This window comes from Triticum urartu, chromosome 5 (assembly GCF_003073215.2).
Source record: "Triticum urartu cultivar G1812 chromosome 5, Tu2.1, whole genome shotgun sequence".
Taxonomy (NCBI): domain Eukaryota; kingdom Viridiplantae; phylum Streptophyta; class Magnoliopsida; order Poales; family Poaceae; genus Triticum; species Triticum urartu.
The window spans coordinates 493,528,287-493,538,932 of record NC_053026.1 but is presented as its reverse complement, the minus strand read 5'-3'; positions in this window follow the sequence as shown (position 1 = coordinate 493,538,932).

Below are 10,646 nucleotides of genomic sequence, written 5' to 3'. Positions count from 1 at the left end.
AGAAGGTTTCATTCCGTTTCGAATCCATTTGATATTCCTTTTCTTCGAAACACTAAAATAAGGGAAAAACAGGAACTGGCACTGGGCTCTGGGTCAATAGGTTAGTCCCAAAAATAATATAAAAGTGCATAATAAAGCCCATAAACATCCAAAATAGATAATATAATAGCATGGAACAATAAAAAATTATAGATACGTTGGAGACGTATCAGCATCCCCAAGCTTAATTCTTGCTCGTCCTCAAGTAGGTAAATGATAAAAAACAGAATTTTTGATGTAGAATGCCACCTAACATATTTCTTTAAGTAATCTTCTTTATTGGGCGAATTCGAGCTCGGTACCCGGGGATCCATAAGATTCAAGACAAAAGTTTAATATTGACATAGAAATAATAATACTTCAAGCATACTAACAAAGCAATTATGTCTTCTCAAAGAAAGCTATCCCTGCAAAATCATATAGTCTGGCTATGCTCTATCTTCACCACACAAAATATTTAAATCATGCACAACCCCGATGACAAGCCAAGCAATTGTTTCATACTTTTGATGTTCTCAAACCTTTTCAATCTTCACGCAATACATGAGCGTGAGCCATGGACATAGCACTATAGGTGGAATAGAATGGTGGTTGTGGAGAAGACAAAAAGGAGAAGATAGTATCACATCAACTAGGCGTATCAATGGGCTATGGAGATGCCCATTAATAGATATCAATCTAAGTGACTAGGGATTGCCATGCAATGGATGCACTAGAGTTATAAGTGTATGAAAGCTCAACAAAAGAAACTAGTGGGTGTGCATCCAACTCGCTTGCTCACGAAGACCTAGGGCATTTTGAGGAAGCCATCATTGGAATATACAAGCCAAGTTCTATAATGAAAGATTCCCACTAGTATATGAAAGTGACAACATAGGAGACTCTCTATCATGAAGATCATGGTGCTACTTTGAAGCACAAGTGTGGTAAAAAGATAGTAGCATTGCCCCTTCTCTCTTTTTCTCTCATTTATTTATTTTATTTTTTATTTGGGCCTTCTCTTTTTTATGGCCTCTTTTCTCTTCTTTTTTATTTGGGCTTCTTTGGCCTCTTTTATTTATTTATTTTTGTCCGGAGTCTCATCCCGACTTGTGGGGGAATCATAGTCTCTATCATCCTTTCCTCACTGGGACGATGCTCTAATAATGATGATCATCACACTTTTATTTACTTACAACTCAAGAATTACAACTCGATACTTAGAACAAGATACGACTCTATATGAATGCCTCCGGCGGTGTACCAGGATGTTCAATGAATCAAGAGTGACATGTATGGAAGAATTATGAACGGTGGCTTTGCCACAAATATGATGTCAACTACATGATCATGCAAAGCAATATGACAATGATTGAGCGTGTCATAGTGAACGGAACGGTGGAAAGTTGCTTGGCAATATATCTCGGAATGGCTATGGAAATGCCATGATAGGTAGGTATGGTGGCTGTTTTAGGAAGGTATATGGTGGGTGTATGATACCGGCGAAAGGTGCGCGGTATTAGAGAGGCTAGCAATGGTGGAAGGGTGAGAGTGCGTATAATCCATGGACTCAACATTAGTCATAAATAACTCACATACTTATTGCAAAACTGTATTAGTTATCAAAACAAAGTACTACGCGCATGCTCCTAGGGGGATAGATTGGTAGGAAAAGACCATCGCTCGTCCCCGACCGCCACTCATAAGGAAGAGAATCAATAAATAAATCATGCTCCGACTTCATCACATAACGGTTCACCATACGTGCATGCTACGGGAATCACAAACTTTAACACAAGTATCTATCAAATTCACAACTACTCACTAGCATGACTCTAATATTAACATCCTCATATCTCAAAACAATCATCAAGTATCAAACTTCTCATAGTATTCAATGCACTTTATATGAAAGTTTTTATTATATCCCTCTTGGATGCCCATCATATTAGGACTAGTTTCATAACCAAAGCAAACTACCATGCTGTTCTAAAGACTCTCAAAATATTATAAGTGAAGCACGAGAGTTTATCCATTTCTTCAAAATAAAACCACCACCGTGCTCTAAAAAGATATAAGTGAAACACTAGAGCAAATGGCAAACTACTCCGAAAGATATAAGTGAAGACCAATGAGTAGTCGAATAATTATGCAACTATGTGAAGACTCTCTAACATTTAATAATTTCAGATCTTGGTATTTTATTCAAACAGCAAGCAAAACTAAATAAAATAAATTGACGCTCCAAGCAAAACACATATCATGTGGCGAATAAAAATATAGCTCCAAGTAAAGTTACCGATGAACGAAGACGAAAGAGGGGATGCCTTCCGGGGCATCCCCAAGCTTTGGCTTTTTTAGGTGTCCTTAGATTATCTTGGGGTGCCTTGGGCATCCCCAAGCTTAGGCTCTTGCCACTCCTTATTCCATAGTCCATCGAATCTTTACCCAAAACTTGAAAACTTCACAACACAAAACTTAACAGAAAATTCGTAAGCTCCGTTAGTATAAGAAAATAAATCACCACTTAGGTACTGTTTTGAACTCATTATAAATTCATATTGGTGTAATATCTACTGTATTCCAACTTATCCATGGTTCATACCATCCGATACTACTCATAGATTCATCAAAATAAGCGAACAACGCATCGAAAACAGAATCTGTCAAAAACATAATAGTCTGTAGTAATCTGGATCAAACGTATACTTCTGGAACTCATAAAATTCTCAAATAAATTGCTGAACGTGAGGAGTTTATCTATTAATCATCTGCAAAAATAATTAACTAAATAGCACTCTCCAAATAAAAATGTCAGCAATTCTCGTGAGCGCTAAAGTTTCTGTTTTTTACAGCATGATCATAAAGACTTCACCCAAGTCTTCCCAAAGGTTCTACTTAGCACAAACACTAATTAAAATATAAAACCACATCTAAACAGAGGCTAGATAAATTATTTATTACTAAACAGGAGCAAAAAGTAAGGAACAAAAATAAAATTGGGTTGCCTCCCAACAAGCGTTATCGTCTAACGCCCCTAGCTAGGCATGATGATTTCAATGATGCTCACATAAAGGATAAGAATTGTAACATAAAGAGAGCATCATGAAGAATATGACTAGCACATTCAAGTCTAACCCACTTCCTATGCATAGGTATTTTGTGAGCAAACAACTTATGGGAACAATAATCGACTAGCATAGGAAGGCAAAATAAGCATAACTTCAAAACTTTAAGCACATAGAGAGGAAACCTGATATTATTGCAATTCCTACAAGCATATGTTCCTCCCTCATAATAATTTTCAGTAGCATCATGAATGAATTCAACAATATAACCAGCACCTAAAGCATTCTTTTCATGATCTACAAGCATATAAATTTTATTACTCTCCACACAAGCAAAATTCTTCTCATGAATAATAGTGGGAGCAAACTCAACAAAATAATTATCATGTGAGGCATAATCCAATTGAAAACTAAAATCATGATGACAAGTTTCATGGATATCATTATTCTTTATAGCATACAAGTCATCACAATAACCATCATAGATAGCAACTTTGTTCTCATAATCAATTGGAACCTCTTCCGAAATAGTGGATTCACCACAAAATAAAGTCATGACCTCTCCAAATCCACTTTCATCAATATAATCATCATAAATAGGAGGCATGCTTTCATCATAATAAATTTGCTCATCAAAACATGGGGGACAAAAAATGTCATCTTTATCAAACATAGCTTCCCCAAGCTTGTGGCTTTGCATATCATTAGCATCATGGGTATTCAAGGAATTCATACTAACAATATTGCAATCATGCTCATCATTCAAATATTTAGTGCCAAACATTCTAATGCATTCTTCTTCTAATATTTTGGCACAATTTTCCTTTCCATCATACTCACGAAAGATATTAAAAAGATGAAGCGTATGAGACAAACTAAATTCCATATTTTTGTAATTTTCTTTTATAAACTAAACTAGTGATAAAACAAGAAACTAAAAGACTCGATTGCAAGATCTAAAGATATACCTTCAAGCACTCACCTCCCAGGCAACGGCGCCAGAAAAGAGCTTGATGTCTACTACACAACCTTCTTCTTATAGACGTTGTTGGTCCTCCAAGTGCAGAGGTTTGTAGGATAGTAGCAAATTTCCCTCAAGTGGATGACCTAAGGTTTATCAATTCGTAGGAGGCGTAGGATGAAGATGGTCTCTCTCAAGCAACCCTGCAACCAAATAACACAGAGTCTCTTGTGTCCCCAACACACCCAATACAATGGTAAATTGTATCGGTGCACTAGTTCGGCGAAGAGATGGTGATACAAGTGGTATATGGATAGTAGATAATGGTTTTTGTAATCTGAAATTATAGAACAACATAAAAGTGAGCGTAAACGGTATTGCAATGCTAGGAAACAAGGCCTAGGGTTCATACTTTCACTAGTGCAAGTTTTCTCAACAATAATAACATAATTGGATAACATAACTATCCCTCAACATGCAACAAAGAGTCACTCCAAAGTCAATAATAGCGGAGAACAAACAAAGAGATTGTGGTAGGGTACGAAACCACCTCAAAGTTATTCTTTCCAATCAATCCGTTGGGCTATTCCTATAAGTGTCACAAACAGCCCTAGAGTTTGTACTAGAATAACACCTTAAGACACAAATCAACCAAAACCCTAATGTCACCTAGATACTCCAATGTCACCTCAAGTATCCGTGGTCATGATTATACGATATGCATCACATAATCTCAGATTCATCTATTCAACCAACACATAGAACCTCAAAGAGTGCCTCAAAGTTCCTACCAGAGAATCATGACGAAAACGTGTGCCAACCCCTATGCATAGGTTCATGGGCGGAACCCGCAAGTTGATCACCAAAACATACATCAAGTGAATCACGTGATATCCCATTGTCACCACAGATACGCACGGCAAGACATACATCAAGTGTTCTCAAATCTTTAAATTGTCAATCCGATAAGATAACTTCAAAGGGAAAACTCAATCCATTACAAGAGAGTAGAGGGGGGAGAAAACATCATAAGATCCAACTATAATAACAAAGCTCGCGATACATCAAGATTGTATCACCTTACGAACATGAGAGAGAGAGAGATCAAACACATAGCTACTGGTACATACCCTCAGCCCCGAGGGAGAACTACTCCCTCCTCGTCATGGAGAGCACCGGGATGATGAAGATGGCCACCGGAGAGGGATTGCCCCCTCCGGCAGGGTGCCGGAACGGGTCTAGATTGGCTTTCGGTGGCTACGGAGGCTTCTGGCGACGGAACTCCCGATATATTGTGCTCTACGATTGTTTTAGGGTATATGGAGATATATAGGCGGAAGAAGTACGTCAGGGGGCCATGAGGGGCCCACGGGGGTGGAGGGCGCGCCCAGGGGGGTGGGCGCCCCCTGCCTCGTGGCTTCCTCGTTGCTTCCCTTACGTGGACTCCAAGTCTCCCGGGTTGCTTTCCTTCCAAAAATAAGTTCCGTGAAGTTTCAGGTCAATTTGACTCCGTTTGATTTTCCTTTTCTGCGATACTCTAAAACAAGGAAAAAACAGAAACTCGCACTAGGCTCTGGGCTAATAGGTTAGTCCCAAAAATAATATAAAAGTGTATAATAAAGCCCATAAACATCCAAAACAGAAGATAATATAGCATGGAGCAATCAAAAATTATAGATATGTTGAAGACGTATCAGCTACCTTGTCGTGTCCCTCGTCGTCGCTCACCGACCTTCTATTTCCTCTCACCATGGCTGCGCGCTTCCTTGATGTGGCCCTCTGGCCGGTGCTTCGACCTCATGCTCGTCGCCAACGTCCCCACAAAGTGCGTGCTCAATCGTGTCGGTCACTGCGTCGAGGAAGCTTTCTTCCGCAAGCTCAGCGCTCCACGGAGGCAGATGTGTGGGCACACTTTGGCGCAAGTTATGCAGACCTCGTCGTATGTCTCCCCATCAGTGTCCTTGCCATCATTGCTGCTCCTCGAGCTGCTCTCGTTCCTCCGTGGTGTCGCAGCCTCCAACACCCTCGGCACCTCCTCCGCAAGATGCGCTTCGTTGCAGCGCTATTTTGACTTGTCCGATGCCAGGCATGGTCTGGTCCCGCGCTCCTCGCCGCGGCTTTTCACCAGTGTGTGCTCCTGCCTCAAGCTAGGGTATCCGTCCAGAACTGTTGGGCCAGCCTTACACAACCTTGAAGGGAAGCAAGGTGACATGGAGGCGGTTGTGTTGCCTCTCCCGGTGATGCGGGCCACCGTGGCGCGACGGGTTGACATGAAGCTCACCATTGTCTCTTTCAACCTCTAGGTGAGCTAGCTATTGTACTTACATCTCTCTTTGTCAAGACGTGGCAGAGTCGAAACACATGATCTAGTTTGCCCTGCAAACTGTGCACGAGGTTGTTGCCATGGCAAGTGTTTGTGTTAGCTAATGCATCCATCCTGGTATTAGTCCCCATCGTATTTAGCATCATAACCATGATTTTAACTAATAAAATATAATTTAGACATAGTAAAAATAGTATTACCGGAGACTATGTTCAGATACGAATCCAATAATATAATTTTTGGTGACATGAATTAATATTTTGTAAACTTTTAGTACTTGTTGTAAACTTGTATAGCCGTTTTTTGCCAGGGTTAATTTGTTGTTAAGGCTGGCAAGTTGGGTTTGAAGAGTTTTAAGTAGCATTTTAGATGATAACTCCTAATTTTTACTCATGGGGATTTTTCTTTACTTGGTACATTTTTCACAAGTCACATGGCAAATTTAGAAAACATTGGGTCCAAATGTAAAAGCAAATTCAAAGAAAGTCTTTTTGGTTCGTCACATGGCAAATGCTTGGAATTTTTTCTCTAAAAGCATGGCAAATTTTGAAGAAAAAAGTATCGAAGATCAAGGCAAGGTCACACAAAAATAACTCACATGGCAATTTCATTGACATGCTGCCAAAGTATGCAGAAGTAGTTGACATGGCAAAATAAGTACACAAAAATGTTACAACAACAAATCTTAATTAACATGGCAGCAAATTCTTAGATTCCATGGCAAACAAGATTCTTAAGTAACCATGGCAACATGCTTGTGGTTGCCATGGGCCACAACTATGAACCTTTAACTTTGGCACTTTTTTCAAAATAACAAAATTCATAAATCTGCCATGTCCCCATTATAACAAAAAAAAAATCCTAATTTTGCAGACCATGGAAAATTTTGGAATATGGTAGTTTTTGCTGTAGATACCATCACATTTTTTATTATTTAGACCATGGCCATTTTATTAGTTAGACCATGACAATTTCAATTTATGTAGCAATTTTATTTTTAGTGTATGCCAATTTTATTAAATACACCATGTCACAATTATTAATTAGACCATGTTAGTTTTGTTTTTGGTCGCATACAAAATTTTATGTTTTGAGAGAATGGCAAATTTATTAATTAGGTGTCCCAAAACATGGCACATTTTTAATTACAGTTGTCTCATGTGTGCACGGAAAATTCCTAAATTTTCCATTCTTTCAAATAATAAATCCATGACCTTGCCATGTTTTTTGAACATGAATAAAAGAATAAATTTTCCTTCTTACCATTACAAGTTTTCTAAAAGTTGAAATGTTTTCCAAGAGAACATTTTTTCTAAATTTTACATGTGCAATTTTAATATAGGTCCATGGCAATTTCACTAACGAGACCATGGCAAACAAGTTATTAAACCATGATAGTTTTATTCTTGTAGCTGCCATGGAAATTTATTTAAATGGACCATGGAAAATTTAGTAAATATACCATGGCAAACACTTTTTTAATTTTATCATGAGAACTTCGGGGTAGGGGGAGAGATGGACAGTAAAATACATGGTGAAAAAATTGTGTTCATAGTTTTTACTAGATGGGCAAGTAGGTTTTATCACATCGGCGCAACTCACGCGATGGTGGCAGGCTTGTAATTATTTTAGTTTGTAGGGGACAATGGCAAATGTTTTGTATATAAGATGGCACATTTACTGATCATTCCATGGCAAAAAACTTTCTGTATCTACCATGGCAATTTCATATTATAAACAGACGGATTTTTTTCCATTGTGTCATTGCAAATCTCTCAGTTTTTTCATATATTTTTATCCTTGTATATGAAATCTTGAAACATGACATTTTTGGGCATGTGATCTTTTGGTACAAAGTGTTTTCATCTTGCGTTGTCATCATTATTAATTTGCATTTTTTTGCATGCTACCATTTTATATAGAGCATGTTCAACACTTTTTTATGCTTGCCATATGATTATTACAGATATTATTGCAACTTGACATGCTTCTATATAACACAAAATCCTTAGTTTAACTTTGCGTGTTTTTCCTGTACAACATTGTTGCAGTTTTTTGTGTGCATGATGGCAATTTCTTTTTACTGATTTGGTGCTTGGACTGCCTTTTCTTCATAGAAGGAATGACGCTGGAGGGTCAGCAAACGACCAAATGTTCGCGCAGGGGGTTTCCATGAGTGAACAAAAAGGTTCGCTCGCTCCTTTCTCAACGAGCTATATTTCTGCTCGGGGGGTCAACTTGAGTTAACATACGCCAGATATTGGCATCCTTAAATAGCATGTCATATTTTTAAAACACCACTACCACATATATTAATCAAGAATATTATTACAATCATCACAACTCATGTCTCACCCTGGGTAGGAGTAAAAAAATAGTTTTCTAAATACTTGGGCATGTTTGGTTTGTAGTCAGACTTGACCACACTTTTCTAACTAAATTGTGGCATGCCACAAATGCGGTGAATAAATTGGTCGTCACAAGTCTAGTAAGATTTGATAAAAAGTGTGTGTGTATGGCATGCGGGACATACTGCTAAGAAAGTGTGGCATGCCACAACTATGACAGTTGCATGGCACACTTGTGGCAATGTGTTGCTATGAGTCAAACACGCCTTTGAGATGTAGCACTTTTTTTGTAGTGAAGCCATGTATATTGTTTGTCACAGTTTATATTCCTCAATTGCTAACCATAACGTCACGCATTAGCCGATAGGTTCATTTTCACTTTTTGCTAAAATAATGTTTCTAGAATGAATTAAGACCACGTGTGTTACAATTGTCTACTTTTTTTAGTTGATTCGCCCTAACCATTGAAATAGAAATCCAGCAGATGCGGCTTCATGTTTCTCCTTCCTCAGCTTTCTCTTCGCCATAAAACTGGCCAACCTGCCCAGCTCGTTACTGGCAAACCACCTGCTGCTGTCACCCGTGATCGACTGTACAACCACACACACCTTGTTGCCCCTCTGTGCTCTCTCTGCCACCCCGACTTTCTCTCTAAACTCCACCCCTGAACTTCGATGCCAATGATCCCCCGCACGCGCATCGTAAACTTGTTGCTTCCATAGAGATCGTGGGGCTCCTCTCTGGCTCGAGGTTTCACTCCACTCTCTTGCAAAATCAACTGGCGCAATTTGTAAATTATGACAACTAAGGATTATCAGAACCATAATAAATTTTATGTACTACGACGAAGATATTATAATAGTTGTGTTACGCCATCACGGATGACAAACATGTACGCACAAATTGTGAGTTGCAACCAAAAGACTGTTTTGAAGAGACACTTGTAGATGTAAGATTGTAAGTATGAGATGCATGAGCAGAGACACAAGGGGTGCACACCCATATTGATATAGGTAATAAAGAATGAACTAAATAGAATCAAAGTATAAATTAGAAAATAGCTAGGAAACTTGTACTCCCTCCGTCTAGATGAGTAAGAGGGTGCTTGGATACGTTTTAGTCTCATGATTAAAAGTAGTGGGAGTAAAACTTGCTAGCCTCACCCATGCTTGGATCCAAATACTAAAGAGACTAAAATCAAGTTAATGAGCATTTATTATCTTCCAAACACTTCAATCCAGAACTCACATGTGTTAAAGGAGAAGAGTTAAATGAGGAGAGAGAGGACTAATCCACATTTTAGTAGGGGTACCCTTGACTAAAATTTTTTAGTCTCAAGACTAGTTTTAGCCCCTTTTTAGTCAGGGGTGCTTGGAACTTTAGCCTCTTAAAGAGACTATTTTTAGTCAAACTAAAATAAGTCCCTTGGATCCAAGCACCCTCTAAGTCACATTAGAAGAAGCAACACGACCTAGGTAGTTTAAGAGCAACTCTAGCAGACCCCGCATCCCGTCGGCCCGCAAAACGCGTTTGCAGTTCACGCAAAACTGCTTTTGCGGGCCGGCGCTGGCTGGCACAGATGCAGACCCCCAAACGGATCCGTAAAAAGGTATATTCGTGGAATATGTTTTTTAACGGGTCGGCTATGCGGGTTCTGCTCGGACACCGCCATGACGACCCGCAAACAGATAAACTGCAAATCTCGCATTTGACATAGGATTTCACAAACAAGTTCAAATTCAAACGACATAATTACGCGCAAATAGAAGCCAAGTTCATTACGGCTAACGCAAAAGAGGGCCCTGCAAAAGGTTTGCGCCCATGTCCGGCATCATTTTGATCGATCTTCACTCCGCGTCATCAAGTCCACCTTGGAGTTCATCGGCGCCACCGAATCCACCTCCGGCGCTTGTTCCAACTCCCGCACC